At 40.7% G+C, this 14,141-nt stretch overlaps 1 long non-coding RNA gene across 1 annotated transcript; it reads right to left on the bottom strand.

Moving 5' to 3' along the window:
- Nucleotides 1-1,030: 1,030 nt before the first annotated feature.
- On the bottom strand, nt 1,031-12,897 carry LOC143857658 (uncharacterized). Its single transcript, XR_013238730.1, has 3 exons — nt 8,656-12,897; nt 1,952-2,255; nt 1,031-1,864 (listed from the first exon to the last, which is right to left on the bottom strand). It is a non-coding gene; the product is annotated as an uncharacterized LOC143857658 (long non-coding RNA).
- Between the last annotated feature and the right edge of the window lie 1,244 nt (nt 12,898-14,141).

Raw genomic sequence — 14,141 nt, forward strand, 5'->3', positions numbered from 1 at the left:
TTGTTCCGTATACAAGGGTCTCTTGCGTTAAAAGATAACTCTTCCCCACCGACTTCAAGAGTCCCATATTAATATAGTTTCTTATTTAAAAGAAACCTAAGAAGAGTTACACACGTCACTTGCTTGCCTTATTGGGAATTTACATGGTCTTGGCCAAGGTAACAACATCCACAATCGAGAACACGATCTTCCACTATGTGAAAACAAAATGAAAAGATTATAACGAGATTGTCCAACAAACTCATAAACCGTAACCCTTTCCCTTGTCCTCTTAACCAATAACGTACATAAGAGTACCCAAGAGAAGAAAAAAAAAAGAAGCAAACCCAAGAGAAAACTCTCTCTCTCTCTCTCTCTCTCTCTCTCTCTCTCTCTCTCTCTCTCTCTCTGCCTCACTATATTTTCGTCACCTGGCACACCAAGCCACTTTAGCCTCACTCCTTGGTCGCGGTGATGTGAGGATTTATGTTTAGGTTTTTACCAAAAAAAAAATCCTAAAATAGTCTCTTTTGTATTTTAGGTTATCATCGAAACCCACAAAATCGTGGCAAATAAGGCAACTTTTCCAACATTCCCCGTGTTTTAAACTTTTTACATAAAGGATCGTTGAACCTTGTTCTTTTTCTTAAAAAAAAAATCATTGTTACATCATTTGTTGCCATTTTCTTAAATTATCGATTCAAACTTTCAGGCCCTGCTTTGTCTTCACTCATTGAGACAAGGCAAGAAGGGGAGTGAGGGGTGACAATGCTGGGCGGCAGGATTGGGAGGAAGGGGGTCACAGTGTCTAAAAGATAAAAAGTTTTTAGACTTACTATAAATAGTAATTTGCTTATTGTGGACTTACTACAAATAATAAGTTAACTAAAAGATATTTTCTCTTCGGGTCCGTTCACTTGTTTTCTCGAGAAAGGAAAAGAATTTGACGTGGCAAAAAGAAAAAGAAAGGAAAAAGGAACTGTGCTAGAAAAGGAATCCTGCATTTGTTCAGTTGCGCAAGAAACCCAGAGAAAAGGTTTCTTGCGCCTATTTACTTGCCAAGTAAACTGTGCTGGGAAAGCTAAACAGAAAAGCCACATGGAACCATATTTCATAGTCTGACATAGTTAGAGGCTTACAAAATGAAAAGCATAGCAAGAAACACAGCAATAAAACCTAACTGGAAGAGGAGCTGGTCCCAACAGAACTTGTTGAGGCTTAAGAATCCCCAAGAATGTTGGTCTCTTCTTTCCTATTTTCACTGGGCCCACTAATGCCATGTAAAAATGCATTAAGGTCAGCTTCTGCCTCCTCCCTACTCTTATTCGAAAGATAGCATGCTCCACTAAACCCATTAACTTGAACATGATAGTGTTGCCAACTGTCATATACGTCTACTTGCCTTCCCTTAAAAACCACATAGAACTTTAATTTGGCCATTAACCTGCAGAAATACAATTAAAAATAACCGCATAACCGAATAAGGCCCAACAACAATAGTACGGAAAGCAACATTACTGGATCCATAAAGTCTACATGAACAGAATAAGAACCATAAAGTTTACATGTACACAAACCAAAGTTTCCCAAATACCCGTGATTAGAAAAATAAAAAAGAACACCCGAAGTATTAGTTCAAAAACAAGCCACAAGTACAATGAACCCATATCAAACCAAACAATACTTTACTACATATGCCATCTTCCAAGACACCCATACACTGTGGTCCGTGTCGAGATGGGGGGGTTGTAACCTAGTCGCTGCGATTAGTAATCTAGTTGCTGCGATCTTACTGAACGGGCCCACTGCCCAGTTGCATAATCATCCCCAAAGACTACAAGGGGTTCATCAAACAAATCATGTTGTTCTGTCAACATTCTCAAATCTACATGAAAAAATATAGAATAAGAGATGTAGGAATCGTGATTTTATAAGAGAACAAAACATAAATATACTACATTAACATACACACCGTAACATGTGCTGTGCCCAGTTCATTACATATGGAAATCTTCATAGTCGTTGAATCCCAAACAAACCCACCGTGTGCCAACAATGTCTTGACTTGTTTTTAGTTATTTTTTAAGGTTCTCAACCTCTTCTTGATTTGGGATATGTTTAGGTGCAAATTATAGGCTTTGTTGACATGGAGGACGGTATTGATAAATGCCACGTCATTGAATCCATCCATCCCTCTATTCCCTTCTGTAATTGGAATCATCATGCCGGCTAGCAAAAGTCCTGTCCATATCTAAATTCCACATACTGTTCTAATACTACAAGAATATAGAAAATAAAGGATTAAAAAGCATAATAGATTCGATGATCTTTCAAAAAAATACAAGTAAATACATCAACATAAGTAACAAGTCCAACAAAATAAATCCAACAAACTAGTCCAACTAAAAATCCGACAAAATAAATCCCAATAACATAGGATAAACAACAAACACAGCAACCACCAATATAAACTGCCAAATAAGTCCAACAAAATAAAGCCCAACAAAATCCAACAAACTCAAATCACCAACAACAAAACCCAACCACAAACAAAATCCAACAAAGTCCAACAAAATAAAGCCCAACAAACAAGTCCAACAATATAAACTGCCGAATTCATCAACCACGTCAACATAAGAAGTCCACCAAAATAAAGATGTAGAAAAGTATCCAAGTCATACTACGATCATATGATTCCCAAAAGGGACCTCAACAAATAGCCCCAAACCATATCAAACTACCTCAACTGTGCCACAATATCTCCCATCATCTCCCCAATCACATTGCATCAACAACACAAAATGAGAAACCCATGTGATGGGGTCCGAACTCAGCACTGATGGGTCAGAACTCAGCACTGATGAGGTTCGAACTCAGCAACCAATTGGCTGTTGACACGTGGCCCTCACAGGGACCGCTGCAAAGCCAACACCTGTCCCTGCTAGGTGTGACACCTGGGCCAATCAGGGACTTCCACCTGCCCCTCCTAGGTATGAGACCTGGTCCATACAGAGGCCACCACCTGTCCTGGACAGGTGGCTCAGAACTACCACCTGTCCTGGACAGGTGGCTCAGAATCACTATAAATAGCCTTCACTTGTGCTAAGGTGAGGGATCTGAAAATCAAAACCCTAAGCTTTTGCTCTGACATTGCTCTGCACTCCTGCTCATACTGACTTGAGTGTCGAAGCGCTCGTCCGGAGCAACACTCCGGGTTGGTCTTCTGACCCTTTGTCTTCTTGTCTGTGCCTTTGTGCAGCGCAGGACTCCACTAGCCCTTCAGCTGTGGCTTGTCAGATCAGCCCTTCCGGCCCTACCATAACCTGTTACCAATTTTAGACCTAACACCATGTTCATAAATAAAAGCTAACTAACTATTAATAAGTTAACAACTGTACAAAATGATGAAAAAAATAGGATGGGAGATGAAAGTCAAAACCCTTTGCTATTACCCATTACTGAAAAAAGCTAATTAAGACATTGCATCAAGGCCACAAAATGGGAAACCAAACCATATAAAATTCGAAGCCTTTGCAATTATTTGTAGGAAAAATGAAAATGTGTAAAAAAACTCCGGGAGATGAAAATCTGAACTCTTTGCCTTCCGAAACCCCAAAAGCCCACAAAAAATAACAGATCGGAAACCGTACTGCAAAATAAACAACTAGACCTCCCAGAACTCCAAAATCCAAAACCTTGTTTGGAAGAAAAACCAAAAAAATCGCCACCAAACCATAGAGATCCGAAACCTATTGCAAACATAAGACAAAAAACTACAAAAACCTGAAAAAAGTAATCCTTTGCAACAAAAAACCATAGATCCGAAAGCTAGTGCAAAAGTAACAACAAAATACTACAAAAACCTGGAAAAAAACTATTATGCCACAAAAAACAAAAATAAACCTGAAAACCAGAAAATCTGTAACCCATTCAACTAGCAGAGAGAGAGAGAGAGAGAGAGAGACCTTGATGGCACAAAAGAGAGAGAGAGAGAGAGAGGAGAGAGAGAGACCTTGATGGCACAAAAAATGAGGCTGAGACGAAATCGCCGGAGTTCCAGACCACAGAGAGCTACGAAACAAAAAAAAGTGAAAAATCAGAAAAAGAGAAAGAGAGGGGCAGGGAGAGAGAAAGAGAGGCGAAGGAGAGAGTTGTACTTTGAACGGAGAGGAGGAGACGAAAGACGACCCTCTCACCCAGCTAGAAGATGAAGGAGCACCCCTTTTTTCAATGGAGGGCGGCTAGGGTTCGAAAAGGAGCAGCCTGTCTTTTTTCCGCATGAAAAGAAAAGAAATCTCGTAGTTTTGGTAAGAAATGAAATCGCGCACTTGCTGGAAAGTAAAATTTCCGCGTCATTTTTATCCACTTTCCACGTATGTATTTAGACTTCTGGAGAAACCGATAGAACACCACTAAAATGGCTTTCTCGAGAAAAAAAGCGGTCTTTTCTTTTCCCGCGGAGTGTCGATAAAGCAAGTGAACAGGCCCTTAGGGATATTTTCTTCAAGAGATATTCTCTCTTCCCTTCTTATAAGAAACTCTTTCTATAAGATTAGAAGAGGCTCATTATTCCTTGATGCTTATCTTGTTGTTTACACATGCAAGTCCACACATGTGAATATGGGCCCACATATCTTTGAGATCCACTTGGATCAGTACCAGGCGACGGGACTGGGAGGAAGCGGGCGACAGTGCCAAGTGGCAAGAATGGGAGGAAGGGAACTAGGCAGCAGTACTGGGAGGAATAGGGGGCGAGACGGGAGTGGGTATCTAGATTGGTTTTTCTAGGACGGGTGAGAGAGAGAGAGACAGAGAGAGAGAGAGAGAGAGAGAGTCACGGGGTTTTACCTTCGCTTCTCCTCCTAATTCATAGAATTTTTTAGGGAGAACCAGGGATGCCACCTCAGCCAACAACATCCGACAAACCCCAACTATCTCGGCTTTCCTTTCGCGATTTAAGCATCCAGACATGGGGTTTTGCTTAGGTGGCAGCACAAGTGAATCTGATCCAAAGTGGATAGTTGACACCCCTGCTAAGTAGCCTCTTTGGGGGTGCTTAAAACCAAGGTTATAAATTTCAATTTTGGAATGCATTTTGGTCTCATCGAAACCGTAATTTTAGCCAAAATTTTGAAATTTCTGACGAAATCTTTAATGGCTATTTTAGCTCATAAACCGAAATTTCTGGATAATATTTAATAATTATCAAGATTCCAAAACTTTGGGTGAAATCCCTTAAATTTCGGAGGGATAAGCAAAATTTCGCCCAAAATTTCGGTCAAAATAAAGTAATGTTTTGGATTAATATGCATTTCGATTTTGCTCTTGACGGAACTTGAAATTTCGGACCTTCGGTCGAAATTTAAAATCTTGCTTAAAACATACAAGACATTAAAACAAGGGACCAATTACCAATGGGGGACAAACATTAGGCAAAATTATCAACAGGACCCATGCTTCTCAAAAATTATCAACGGGGGACAAAAGAGGTCTTGTCAGTAAAAGCTGGACGAAAATACCCTTTGGCATAAACAACACGTTTTGACTTTGGAAGGAGGTTTTCAAGTCTCTACGATTGGGGTTATCAGGTATCAAAATGGGGTTACCAATTTCAGAATGGGCTTATCAAGTTCCTGAAAATTGGCCGAGGGTACTAGAGTTTTGGAAGGGGGTTTTCAAGTATTTGGGATTGGGGCTATGTAGTATCAAAATGGGGTTACCAATTTACGAATGGGCTTATCAAGTAGATGATGAAGAAGATGACTGGTAATGTAGAAAAAAATAAAGTTGAAAATGAAAAAGTGTAAAAAAAAAAGAGGGAAAGAAGAGAGAAGAGGGAAAAGTGGAAAAGCAAAACGTGTTGCTTAAGAAAAATGACATTTTCGTCCAGCTTTTAATGACAAGACATATTTTATCCCCCATTGATAATTTCTGAAAAGCATGGGTCATGTTGATAATTTCACCTAATTTTTGTTCCCCATTGGTAATTGATCCTAAAACAAGATAAGTTCTTCTAGTTATCAAAACATTTTCGTGCCAATATTGTGGTACCCTGATCCCGCGAGAGGGGTGTGGGGCGCGAGCCGCCGCTCTCTCTCTCTTGGTCTCTCGTATCCACGCGATTGGCGTGTGCATTTTATTATTGATTTGAATTAATCTTTCCTGTGAACTTGGGATCACTAAGGCAATCCGAATTCCACACGAAAGAGACTGACAGAGTCGCCACCTAGATGTGGGATCTAGGACCCGTAATTAACCAGAAATCTAGACTCGCTACCTGGTTACGAGAATGGAAGGTATGGGGAGTTATCCACCACATGCACCATTCTTGCCCGATAATCGGTCTTCGATTCCAAAAGCTAACTCTTTTAAATTTATTTTAAATGGCTCATTCAACTCTATGTTAATGTGCGAACTAAGTGACATGCATCCTATGATCTAATTTCAATGTGAATCCTAAATGTGTATCTTGATTTATTAATTTGTCTGGATTCAATCTAAGTGAAAGTTCTCCTAAAATTCTAATTTCATGGAAAGTCCTAAGTGATTTGATTAAGCATTTACAAGAAAATTAATATACAAAACACCACAATTTGTTTGTGGTGCCGACTCGCGGGTGGTATGCCATCAGACATCCAAGCTGCCTACGTACCCAAGCCTCACTGGGATCAGAGTCGACGTAGTTCGGTGCACCTAAGCTAAGTTACATATGCCTAACTCAACTAAGACACCGACCTAGACGGGATTGACTGTTTCAACAGTTTTAGGAGAAGTTATTTAATTCAAGTTGAAGATTTTATTATCTTAGGATTTCATCTAAGATGCTATATGATTCTCATCTAAATGCAAATGGTCCCTTAGACTAATGCAGGTTTGCCTTACATCCTAGTTTACTAGGCTTGTCCTAGGGAAAGATTGGGTGACTAGTGTAACTAGACCTATGGCACGGTTGCTATACATAGCAAGCGTCCGTGATGAGGCCGGACTCCTAACTCTAGGACTCCCTAAAACTTAGGACACGACACGACACCGGTGTTCCTAAATTGGGCTCTAAGGGTCCTTACGACGGAAACCGTGATCCAACGGTTCTGAAAGACACAAGACAAATCGATTTAAATTCTCGAGGTTAGTGAAAAAAGGGATGGAAGAGATGATGAAATAGTGTGAGGGAATGAGAAAGATAGAGAAAGGTGCGACTGAACTTGGGAGTGCCAAATTGCCTACGTACCCCGCGATGGGGATCAAGCCACACGTAGTTCCGCTGGGGAGGTTACTTGGATTTTGGAAAACAGAATTGGTATTTGGATCAGGAATCGGGTTTGTATTTGAGCATTGGACTTGAGATTCAGAAACATTGATTTAGCAATGGGATTTTGGAATTGGGAATTTGCATCAAAGAATTGAGCATATAGGAATCATCAAGGGTTTGAATTTTGGGAATTCAAAATGGGCGGGCTTATGAGATTCGGCCAAATGGATTCAGACATGCGACTCAGATTGTGTTGGGATATGACTTGGTTAGGCAAAAGGGAGGAAGTTCTATTAGGTGTAAACGGGCATTAGTAGAATAGGGGAATGGCTCGGTTGTGACATGGAAGGCCGCCACTTGGTCGAATGCGACTCGGTTGCATTGGGATGGGTTGATTAAGGAATTGGATTGAGTCAACTAAGGGGAGAGTCCAATCGGTTAAAGAGGTTGAGCATACTCGACTAGAGAGTTGGGTCAACTCGACTAGGGAGGTTGGCTAGAGTTGACTCAGTTGAGCTGGGTTGGGATCCCACTTGGTTGGATTGTATTGGGGCGATTTGACTTAAGCTGCAGGTGGCCTGGCTGGGTTAGATTTAATGTAACCAGATTTATGGATAAATGGTGTGCCTCAGTGAGTGGACAAAGGTATGGCTTGGGTTGATGTGACTCGGTTATAGGGTTTAAGGCTTATGGGTATGGGGTTTAGTGAGTTAGGTCTAAGTTAGGAGCAAACCCGAGACTAGCCATGGTCTAACCAGGAGGAAGCAGGGTACAAACCAGGGTGCGGACCAGGGTGCACCAGGGTGCGAACCAGCAGGGAACCAGGGTGCGAACCAGCAGGGGAACCAGGGTGCAACCAGCAGGGAACCTGGGTGCAACCAGCAGCGAACCTGGGTGCAACCAGGGTCTAACCAGAGTGCGAACCAGCAGGGAACCAGGGTGCGAACCAGTATCGAACCTGGGTGCAACCAGCAACGAACCTGGGTGCAACCAGGGTCTAACCAGAGGCTAACCAGGGGGAACCAGGGTGTGAACCAGGGTACGAACCAGAGTACAACCAGGGGCTGGCCAGGGTGCGAACCAGGGTGCGAATTAGTAGGGAACCAGAGTGCGAACCAGCAGGGAACCAGGGTGCGAACCAGCAGGGAACCAGGGTGCAACCAGTATCGAACCTGGGTGCAACCCGCAGCGAACCTGGGTGCAACCAGGAGCTAACCAGGGGGAACCAGGGTGTGAACCATTAGGGAAAAATAAAAATGAAGATCAGATGGGTTAAGAGAAGAGGGAAACATGTATAACTTCAAAGTCTACCATCAAGAAGAATATGAGTAAAGATTGATCCTAGATGCTTCCTAACATGGTTTTTCTTTTAAAGTAAAAGATATGCATGAAAACAGACCCTACATAAAATTGAAATAAATGCCTACCTCTTTGAAAACCCACTTTGTGTTTGATTTTTCTTTGATGTTAATTCCTTGAAGATGATTCCTTGCTTGATAATGACCGCTTTTGATATATATCACCCAACGTATAAAATCACCCGATCCGGCAAGGATGGCCGAACCCTTGAAGAGATGAGGGAGAGGGATGAATTTTCTAAGAGAGGGGTTCTTTTTTTTTCTTCTCTTCTTCCTCCTCCTTTTGGATGGTGGGATGAGAGGGTATTTATAGGAGAATGGGATAGGAGGTTAGGTGAGGTTAGGTGAGGTTAGGTGAGGTTAGGTAAGGTTAGGTGAGGTTAGGTGGTTAGGTGAGGTTAGGTGAGGTTAGGTGATGTTTGGATGGTTAGGATGAGAGGAGAGGTTAGGTGAGGTTAGGTGAGGTTTGGATGGTTAGGATGAGAGGAGAGGTTAGGTGATTTTGGATGGTTAGACCCAGGTCAAGATCTGCCATTGATCTAACGATTTACGGAAATCGGGTCTCGGAATGGAATCAGGGTCCGGGCTATGAAGTGACCCTAGCTTATTTTGTCCCGATTGATGATCCGTAAAGTCAGATCAAGATATTAATGACCTAAAACATATAAATCAATGATAGAGGGGGTTCTCACATGGATTTAACACACTAAATTCACCAATCAGGGTATTTTTCAATTTTTCGGATCTAATCATCTCACCAGGTACATCTCTTTATCATTTTGTTTTTTTCAAAAAATTTGAGGATGCATACTTTACCAATGAAATTCTACGGATCAATATATTAGGTTATTGTTGGTTAAAGTAAGGCAAAATGTGGGTGTCTACAGATGCCCCTCTTTGGTAGAGACGACGTAGTCATCGAATACCAAAGTCAAAATGACAGAACCATTTTGCGTAGCTTTAATCGACAAAGAACCCCCTAAACACAATGCAACCTAATATAATGCAAGACCTTAGATGAAATCCTAGAATTGGAATGCAATAAAACAAACCCGCTGCGGTGCCGCTGGCAACGAGAGAAATGGGATACCATTTTCAAATGGATTTTCGGAGGGAAAGGAATATCGCTTTTGAACAGCTTCAGAGGAAATGAGACGTCATTTTCAAATGGTCTCAGAGAGAATAATGGATGACTTTTGAAAGATTCTTAATGAAAACGCAGCATCATTTTTGAATGGGCTTGGGCAAGATGAAATACCGTATTTATACGGATTCGAAGGAAATGAGACATCATAGTTGTATGATGTTCAAAGGGGATAAGAGACCATAGTTGTATGGACTCGAAGAGAATGAAATACCGTATTTGTACGGATTCCAAGGAAATGAGACATCATAGTTGTATGATGTTCAAAGGGGATAAGAGACTATAGTTGTATGGACTCGAAGAGAATGAAATACCGTTTTTGTACGGATTCCAAGGAAATGAGACATCATAGTTGTATGATGTTCAAAGGGGATAAGAGACCATAGTTGTATGGACTTGAAGAGAATGAAATACCGTATTTGTACGGATTCCAAGGAAATGAGACATCATAGATGTATGATGTTCAAAGACGATAAGAGACCATAGTTGTATGGTCTCGAAGAAAAGAGGCACCGTTCTCAAACGGGCTCGAAGAATTTAGAGATTTTTCATAGGATTGGATTTATTATTATTTTTTTGAATCGGGGATTGGATTTGATGAATTTTTTTTTTTTTAATTTATTTTATTTTTTTTAATTTTATTTTTGGGAAATGAAACATCATAGTTGTATGATGTTCAAAGGGGATAAGAGACCATAGTTGTATGGACTCGAAGAGAATGAAATACCATATTTGTACGGATTCCAAGGAAATGAGACATCATAGTTGTATGATGTTCAAAGGGGATAAGAGACCATAGTTGTATGAACTCGGAGAGAATGAAATACCGTATTTGTACGGATTCCAAGGGAATGGGACATCATAGTTGTATGATGTTCAAAAGGGGATAAGAGACCATAGTTGTATGGACTCGAAGAGAATGAAATACCGTATTTGTACGGATTCCAAGGGAATGAGACATCATAGTTGTATGATGTTCAGAGAGTATAAGAGACCATAGTTGTATGGACTCGAAGAGAATGAAATACCGTATTTGTACGGATTCCAAGAAAATGAGACATCATAGATGTATGATGTTCAAAGAGGATAAGAGACCATAGTTGTATGGACTCGAAGAAAAGAGGCACCGTTCACAAACGGGCTCAAGGAGAAGACGAGACCATTCACAAATGGATTCGAGAAATGAGGCACCGTTCACAAACGGGCTCAAGGAGAAGACAAGACCATTCACAAATGGACTCGAGAAATGAGGCACCGTTCACAAACGGGCTCAAAGAGGACACGAGACCATTCACAAATGGACTCAGAAAATGAGGCACCGTTCACAAACGGGCTCAAGGAGAAGATGAGACCATTCACAAATGGACTCAGAGAATGAGACACCGTTCACAAACGGGTTCAAGGAGAAGACGAGACCATTCACAAATGGACTCGAGAAATGAGGCCCCGTTCACAAACGGGCTCGAAGAATTTAGATATTTTTTATGAACTTGAATTTGACGTAGGATTGGATTTTTTTTTTTTTAATTAAGGATTTGGATTTGATAAATTTTTTTATTTTTGGAAAATGAGGTACCGTCCGCAAACGGGCTCAAGGAGAAGATGAGACCATTCACAAATGGACTCGAGAAATGAGGCACCCTTCACAAACGGGCTCAAAGAGGACACGAGACCATTCACAAATGGACTCAGAAAATGAGGCACCGTTCACAAACGGGCTCAAGGAGAAGATGAGACCATTCACAAATGGACTCAGAGAATGAGACACCGTTCACAAACGGGCTCAAGGAGAAGACGAGACCATTCACAAATGGCCTCGAGAAAAGAGGCACCGTTCACAAACGGGCTCGAAGAATTTAGAGGTTTTCATGAATTTGAATTTGACGTAGAATTGGATTTGATGAATTTTGGATTTGAACTTAATGAAATCGGGGACATTATAGATCGTGCCCAGTAAAGATATTGGAAACCAAGACTTTGACGAATGATGAGACGACCAACCTTATGAACGAAGAACCATTAGTAACAAGAATGGATTAGGAACACTTTTATGAAACTTCAACAAGATTTTTCTCAATGAGACTGTTGGTCTTGTCTTCTTGGGATTTTGATAACTGAAACCTTGAACAAGACATTTGAGATTGGTAATTTAGAACAATGGCTCTCTTGGATATAATCATGAAAAAGTGGGATTTGCCTCTTGACAGGTGTTTAGATAAACATTTCTTGACCAGGATAGTATTTAACTAACTGGAAGGAGATTCCGAATTTTAATGGTTCATCTTTCTGAGAAATTGGCTCAACCACCATTGCATCTGGGGCTCTTCCAAGCTTAAGGTGCCTTCCTGGGGTATGATCTTTTTACGGAAGCTGGGCTTTTTGATGTTTCTACTTCTGAACTCTTCTGAGTTGATCTTCTTTGAAATGTAGCTGTTTGACTAGATTCTCGAACCCTTTCAGGTATAATTGCAGGGAGCTGCCTAGGCCGGGCTTCCTTCACCAAGACAGTTACATCATTTGGACATAGGAACGACGATTGACTCTTTCTAAAGAGAAAACTTAGATGAAAGGCACTACTCAAAGGATTGAGCAGCCCTGAAGGAGTGAACTTAGAATAACAAAGATTGACTGACTACACTGACAGACACAGTGATGCTTCTGACTTAGTTAATATTTTGTTTGGTAAGTCTATCCTTCCGAGGAATAGTTTTTCAATTGGTAAACACTGGACCTTTTCCTTAAAACAGTAATGCCTCAAGGATTTAATTACGACCCCTAAGATTGCTTAGCTTCAATGCCCCCAGTTTTGAGGATGTTACTTGAATTTGTTTGAACTTCAGTTAATCTTCAGTCTTGATATCGGATGTGGCCTTCTTATAATGATTCTCTTACCGTGACCAAGTCACCTTTTTGGGGTTTTTAACTTGGCGGACCGTGCTAGCCTTAACTTTTGCCTGAATCGCCTTTCTAGGTTTTCGATTCAGCAGGCTGTCCCCTTAGCTTTTGCCTAAGCCGTCCTTTCGGGTTTTCAACTTAGCAGGGGAATGATCTTAAATTTTGCCTAAACCGCCTTTTCAGGTTTTCAGTCTAGCAGATCTTCAAACTCCGTTCTTTTTCTTATTCATCATTTTTTTTTCTTATCGTGTCTCGAGACCTAGATCATTAGTTCTGAATATCGGGAGGACTTCATAGGTAGGATATGGCTTTACAAAGAATGGCTTAAGGCTCGACAAAGATTTCGACCGAACCTATGAACAGGTTGCCTACATATCCCCATGTAGGAATCAGGTCGTGTGTAATTCAGGGCGAATGCCCCTAGTTTGAAGATAAATTGTTTGAAGGTTAATTGATTTTTCCTTTTTTTCGTTCTTTCTGGAATGATTGACTTCTCTTCTGTTGGAACTTGTCCCTCTTCTTTTTTTCTGAAACGATTGAATTTCTTTTCTTTTTTTCTTTGAATCGTCCGAACTCGGTTTAACCGAGCTGCCTACGTACCCCAGTGTAGGGATCAGGTCTCGCGTAGTTCGGGGGCGAATGCCCCGAGTTTGATGGGTTTTCAAGAAAATTTTACTCAGGCTCGAAGGGTTTGCAATCGGTATTCTTTTGACGTTGGGTTCTGATTTTGGGATTTATTCGGCCAAAGGAGGCCTTCTGATGTTCAAATTGGGAATCGATCCAGGTTACTAGAGTCCCTCTGGTACTGATTATTTATTTATTATTATTTTTCTCTTTTGTTTTTTTTTTTTTCGCGGAGTTTGACGGCATTTCCAGGTAAGAGATAATGGATCTTCTTCTTTCAAGATTCTAATACGTGCTTTTGACTTTCATAGAGCGAAACTTGTTCTTTGACATCCTCCATCTATGGATTCGTACTCTCGATATCTGATGATCACTTTTCATTGTTTGCTCTTGAACTTTTCATCTTGAATTTGTTGGCTTTATGTTATGAATTTGAGAACCAAGGTCATTGATTAGAAATATGAAAGTTGTTTCCACTCTATGCCCCTTGTATAGCATATATCTTCTCACTTTCTTCATTTTCTTTGAGCTTTCCATCTATGTCTTGCCCCTGGTATCGGTTGTAGCTTTTCTAGACAATCTTCTTATTCTTGAAATAATTTTATCAATTCTTCACACTCTTTAGAGGGTAATGTATTTTCAATCGGCATTCACTGAATCAAAGTTTCAGTGCCAGTGTTTATCATTTCAATTTCATCTTTGAAAGGTTGGGATTGGCGCTCCTCCTCTCGTTCAAGTAATTGCTGTGACTCAAGTGGAGTTTCGTCAATTTTGTCCTCATTTGAGGAGGGAGTCTTATTTTAAGATCAGAAGCACACTTAAGAAACAGACACAAGTGAACTTTTTGGAACTGACTGAAATTTTATTTAAAGAAAAGCTATTACATCAGACG

Source organism: Tasmannia lanceolata, unplaced genomic scaffold (assembly GCF_043159265.1).
Source record: "Tasmannia lanceolata isolate RefF3 unplaced genomic scaffold, GAP_Taslan_0.1 ptg000003l, whole genome shotgun sequence".
Taxonomy (NCBI): domain Eukaryota; kingdom Viridiplantae; phylum Streptophyta; class Magnoliopsida; order Canellales; family Winteraceae; genus Tasmannia; species Tasmannia lanceolata.